Here is a 6,425-nt window from a genome sequence, read left to right as displayed (position 1 = left end):
TCTCCTATGCTTACCTTTTCTCCAGATGATTTGTCGCAGTTGAGAGGGGCCGGTTGTCTTTAAGGTGCTTCCAGGTAATTAAGAAGTGAGTGCAGGGTTCGTACCATTCATCACACTTCTGTTAGGTTTGTTTGAAGACTCGGGCATTTTTCAGCACCTGCTGTAGCGATAGCTGCGTCCTCACACTGCATATGCTGTTTGCCACCTGGATGATGTTGTCATTCATAGTGATACCACGGTGGAGCATGTGCAGTGGGTGGTCACAGTCCCTAAAGTGTGTGGTTGGATGGAGGGACGTACAGTATTTGGGTACAATTTGGGAGCTGGGTATGTGCATCCACACATGGATAAAACAGCAGCCATCGCATCCTGCCTGTGTCCCAACGCAAAAAAGAACATCCTGATAATAATGAATTACAATATTCCCGACAAGAAGAAATAAATGCATGAACGAGTTTTTCAGCATCACTCTGGGACAGGATATTTCTGATTTTCAAGATATTGCAGCAATGGAAGAAAGCAGTCATAAATATTTGCTTAATATTTCCATTAAAGGAGAAATCCTGGTCAAAATGACTCTAAGATTCCATATAGTGTTACTGGAGGCCAAGGTATTGCATCCAGAAAAGGATAAAATCCGTAGCTGTTGATAAAATTGGCACAGAGCTTCCCCCATGCATTACCAAAGATTCACATCAAACTCATTCTTGATTGCTTTAATGAACATTTTTTTATTGTCACAGTTTGATACTGATGATTTCTTGTGAACACTCCTTTAGTTTAAACCCAGTGACAGTATCAAGTTATTATGTTTGTTTTCATGTAAGTATCTACACTTATATTATCTATCTATACTTCGTCTGCATCCCTCGAGGCCCCATTTGAAGGCTGATTATGTCCCAACATAGGCCAGAATTCATAGCGCAGTGGTGGCTGTGGCTTTTTTTTTCAACAAAGAAAAAACCCCAGCAGATGGCTGAAGCGTGGTGGCCAAAGAATAAACTTTTAAAAGCAAGTATAAAATTTTAGATCACTTATATATCTGCAAAGAACGTTATAACATTACTGTTGGCTACATGTCCACAAAGTTATGTATAGGGGTGGGTTTTTAATTATCGATTTATCGATTAAAATCGGTTCTAGCTTGGATAATGTGATATCGATTCATTAAAATCCTGAATTGATTTTTTAATACAAATTTATTTTGACCAAAATGCCAGAATTTCAGGTTAAACCTCAGAAAATTTCAACAAATAACAACAGCCAAACAGCTGAAATAGTAAATGAGAGCAGGAACACGATTCTGCACAAAGACGTAAACACAAAGCGTGGATCCACCGACGGATCAGAATCAGCGAGATGTCGCCTTTCTCTCACGACAGCACGGACACGGTCGGGGCTGAAAGCCGACAGCTCGCTGATCCGTGCTTTGAGTTCACGGCCTTTTTCCACTAGATTCTGAAGCTGCAGGTTTTGTCTCTCTCCAAACAATATTGACTAAACCAGCAGCTAAAGAAGATCCAACCCTTCACATAAACATCGTCATGAACTTTTGCTGTTTTACTTCCACAACAATAAAATCACACTTCATGCACAGCTCTCTCCCTCTCTCTCTCTTTCTGTCTATGTGTACTTCAAGAACAGTTTCCCGTCAAAAAAAATCTGTTTTCTGCATTATTCACTTGTTTATTACGCACAAGTCTACCGTTGTTTACAGTGCTGTCGGCCGCTGTTTTTTCCCTTTTACCTAATTCTGAAAAGAAAGTCTCATTTCTGCTGTTCAATAGGCTACTGAACAAATTCAAACTTTTTAAAATTATGCGAAATTTCAAAACACTTAGCTGTGTCTCTAATAAAACCTCTGTAACTTTGCTCTGCTTCACTTCAGCAGCATCAGCTGAGGTTCATATGTTGATTAATGGTTTTCTTTCATTTTTGATGTACTGCAGAATATTTTTATAAAATCCCAGGCCAGGAAAATCAACTTCGTGTTTTTCTGTGTTTTATCCTCAGCTACTTCGACACAAAGGCATCTGCTGTGATGCTCACACCTTTGATAGAGTCTAGCAAGTGTCAGCTTTTTTTATAGATATAAAAATATGGAAATGTATTGATGCAGGACCTGAATGATGATATATGGAATGTGGAATATCTGTCCATGCAGACAATATTGATTTGTAACTTAAAATTTGTTATTTTAACTAATAATCTTGTCAGCATAAAGTTCTTTATTTGGAGCACAGATCTACAAGAAAGATAAGTTACTGAAACGCACTTGTGCTTAAATTCCATATCAATCTTTGGCAATATTGTGAGTAATGTTAAACTTAAAGATCATCTCTGCCTCCTGATCTGTTTCCTGCTGCCTGCCACTGAAGGCAGTGGGGAGAGGTAACAATTAGGCAGTGCATTTACCGTGGCATATAATGTCATCTTTTCTCATTACAGTCCACTTTGACCAGCAGGTTTGTGACAGTTGGCTTAACATACCGAGCCAAGGAATCTAAATATACATTTGGCATCTCAGTGGGGCTACCAAAAGTCATCACCTCAGTCTTTTTATCATTGAATTTTAAAAAGTTAAGAGACATCCAAGCCTTAATGTCATCAAGACACTGAAGTAATGGTTGTATGGAATATGTGCCTTTTTTATGTAGGAAGGAAGGTCATTCATTGACTGTCAACTCTCTTTTCAAGAATTTTGGAAAGAAAAGGTAGTTAGAAGAAAGGCCTGTAATTTGCACAACTAAAGAGTTTATTATATTACTCCTTCTGGGTCACAGAACAAACAATTATTATATTTTCAGGCGACAAAGTAGCTGTGTAAGCTTCAAATATCTGCTCGATTTGTCAAGATATCACATATTTGCAAAAGTGCTTCGACATTTTTAGAGATGTCTGTTACCCACCAGATCGATAACTGTCAAGGCTCAGTAGAGCCGGCGAGAACAGTGAACTACTGGCTCATTATTTTAACATAGATAACATAAAAATATTATTGTTTGGCTTTTTTCAGTGTTTTATTTGTTGATCAGTAAATTGGTTTGGCTGCGATTAAAGTTACAGTTTTCATAAAATCCAAACAGAAAACTGATTAAACAATAGCGTGAGATGGTAGAATTTTCTCCAGTGTCCTGTTATATATTAGATAGTAAGGAGCAGACGGCTGAGTTTAACTCCACCAAGGCTAGACCATCCCATTACACAGCTTCGCACTTCCAGCCTTCTCAGCCTTCTCAGCCTTCTGTTGACCCAGTGTTTTGAGTTTTAGTTTATTTGGATGATATGTTTGAGTTCTTTAGGGTAGCTCAGTTGTTTATTAGTTTCCCTATGTGTTTTCTACCCTAAAGAACTCAAACATCCATATCATCCAAATAAACGTGACATGGGTCCTCCGAAGGATGCAGCCCCTGAATTAAGACACAGCCAGTCACTCGTCTTTCCGAGACATTCAGTCAGCTTCAGGTGGCAGTAATAACTTACATTAATGCATCTTAAGCAGACTTCTTCTAAGAAGCTTTAAACATTGTTTTTCTTTAAATAGAGGAATTATCATCAGACCAAATTTCAGTCCAGCATATGTCTCACCCACCTTCCTCCCTACATCCTCTCATTCATAAACCTGTGAGGTTGTTCTCTCTTTCCTCTTTGGATCCTGCTCTTTACTGAATGCCAGGATGATAGTTGACTGTGGACTATCATTTTGGCTGAGAAAAGCTCCGAGACATTTCAACACACTGCGATTCAACATTAAGCTGCACTGAGCTACCACTCTGTTGTTGGTCACGTGGTTTTAAATAAAGAAAAAACAAAAACACTAAAAGCAGCAGAAGGAAGACTGAAGATTTAATATAGATTAAATTTTGTAAAATATGTGTACACACACACACACACACACACACACACACGTAGAAAAACATTTAGTATACACATCCAGAAATGCATATACTATTATATATTGTACATATATTTATTAGTTTCAGATGTAGCCATTCTTGTATTTTGCTTGTTTACATTATTGTATTTTGCACAACTCTGTTGCTTGTGAAGCTCGCACACAAGAATTTCACTCACATGTACTGTACCAATGTACCTGCACATGTGATGTGACAATAAAAGTGATTTGATTTGATTCCTTCCATCATCCCATAAATACTACTTTAATTCACTGTGCTATTTCTTTAATTTAGACATCATACAGAAATATCAGAAATATCATCCTCACCAATTTATCAATCCAGACCTCTGACCTCCAGACAATCTAAAAAAAATCTATATTTCTTTGTTTTGTTTTTTTTTATGTTTGCACAGGAACCAGTTGCATAATGGACTGTTTTTATATTTGTTTGTTTTTCAAAATACAGTTCTCCTAAGTCTTAAAAACCCAGGAACAAAAATATTTTTTTTTCATTTTTAAAAAAGACCTTTTGTGTTTTTCCCAAAAAAACTAGTTTCAACAGTGAAAATGACTTTGACCTCTTAAATGGTGACCTTGCCACAAAGTCCCATGAAACACTAGTCAAAACATATAGCATATGCAACATAACATAACACGTTTGTAAGACTCATGAGAATACGATGATGACGATGATGACGATGATTGATGGGTTTAGATTTTATTATTGTCATTTGTATTAGGAAATATTTAACCATATATGCTTAGAGGTGTATAATCAATTGTGTAGTGATAGGACTGTGGTCTTTAGCAGACTACAAAGGCTTGGTGTGCATTCCACAGTGGTTGATCTCCACATGATCCCGCACCTCTGCAACTCCGATGTTTGGGATCAGACCTTGGAAGAATTTAGCTCCTCCACTCCAAATGTGAAATTCTCGCGGCACTCCAGTGTCTACTGTCACTCCAAAAGAGTTAGGTGAGGCTCTTGTTCCTTTACTGCTCGGCACCGTCCTTGCACATCCTGTCCACTTCTGACTCTTTGCTTTTACTGGTATTCTGTAAGCCAGGTTGGACTTGCATTCAGTCCTCCTTAATGTCAAGTTCTCAGCGCACTTCGCACTGGTCAAGCATTTCATACACCTGCTCTCATTCTCTGGAGGTCAGTAGGTGTATATGTACCCACATAAGCGAAGCGGCAACTCCCCCACTGACAGTGATCCATTGTTCATCACACACAACGGCAGTTGAGCTGCGTTCAGCTTGTTCAGCAATATTATGTCTGGCAGTGGGTCTGACACTTGAGGCCAGGCCAATAAGTCAGTTTGCCCAGAACAATTCACGTGTAGAAGTGGCGACTTACTCCAGGTGATGTTCAAAGGTGTACTATAGTTGGCCTTGGACCAGAGGACTCTGTTGCCAGGATGAGTTGCTAAGCCCAACAGACACCAACTCCTGTCCTCTGGTATGCTGTACGGCCACAGTCCAGATGTATATGCGGATAACGGCATATGAGCACACACATAGCAGTCCGTTCTATTGTTCAAGTGAGCAGTTGTATTCATAAACTGCCACCAAAAGTTTGTAGAATAGCCATGAGGGTATTGGGTGTGGTTTCCTTGGACATACAGGGTCTCCACAGCTGACCATGATGACATCAAAGCCATTACACCCAGCAGGGTAGACGACACTTTACCAGCCATTCTGATGAGTACCTGTGGCTCAGTTGGTTTCTTCACCGGATTGAGACGAAGGGCCCTAGAGGCTTCCCCCCCCCCTTTGTACCCGGTCTTCCTGCCACTTACTCCGCAATTTCTTGCAATTTTGTCTGCAAAGGCGTTGCCTAGTACAATGGGGTCAGTGCCACGTGTGTGTGCTGCACATTTACAAACTGCAACTTTACTGGGCAGTAAGACTGCTTTCAACAGGTCCTGTAAAAGTGTCGCATGCTCCACCGGTTTCCCTGTTGATGTTGTCATGCCTCGTCTTGACCACTGAGCGGCAAAGAAATGAAGTGTAGCATATGCATACTGACTGTCTGTATATATAGTCACTGCCTGCCCTTCAGCTGCTTTGCAGGCTTCCGTCAGAGCCACTATCTCAGCTGCTTGGGCAGACATGGAATGTGATAACTGCCCGGCACGAATGACCTGCACATCATCCACAACAGCAAAGCCCGTTTTAGACTTTCCCTCTGCTGTTTTAAAACTGGAACCATCAACAAACCAAACCTTGCCCTCAGTGAGTGGTATGTCCGTTAAATCACTTCTAGGTTTACACTGTGTTTCCACATGCTCACTACACACATGTGGTGTACCCTCCTCCTCTGTGAGCAACAATGTAGAGGGATTCAAAGTTGTACACCGCTTAATAGTTATGTGTGGCTGGGAGAGCAACAGTGACATTAAAGACAAGTGTCTTGCAGGTGACAAGAATGTCATTTTAGTCTGCAGCAATAAAACATCAACCTCATGTGGAACCAGCAGGGTCAAAGGGTGAAACAAAACAATTTCACCAGAACACTTTACGG

The sequence above is a fragment of the Copadichromis virginalis genome, linkage group LG3 (genome assembly GCF_057382275.1).
Source record: "Copadichromis virginalis isolate Kocher_CV1m ecotype Utaka linkage group LG3, C_Virginalis_male_GT1.1, whole genome shotgun sequence".
NCBI classification, from domain to species: domain Eukaryota; kingdom Metazoa; phylum Chordata; class Actinopteri; order Cichliformes; family Cichlidae; genus Copadichromis; species Copadichromis virginalis.
Note: the sequence above shows the minus strand (reverse complement) of the source record.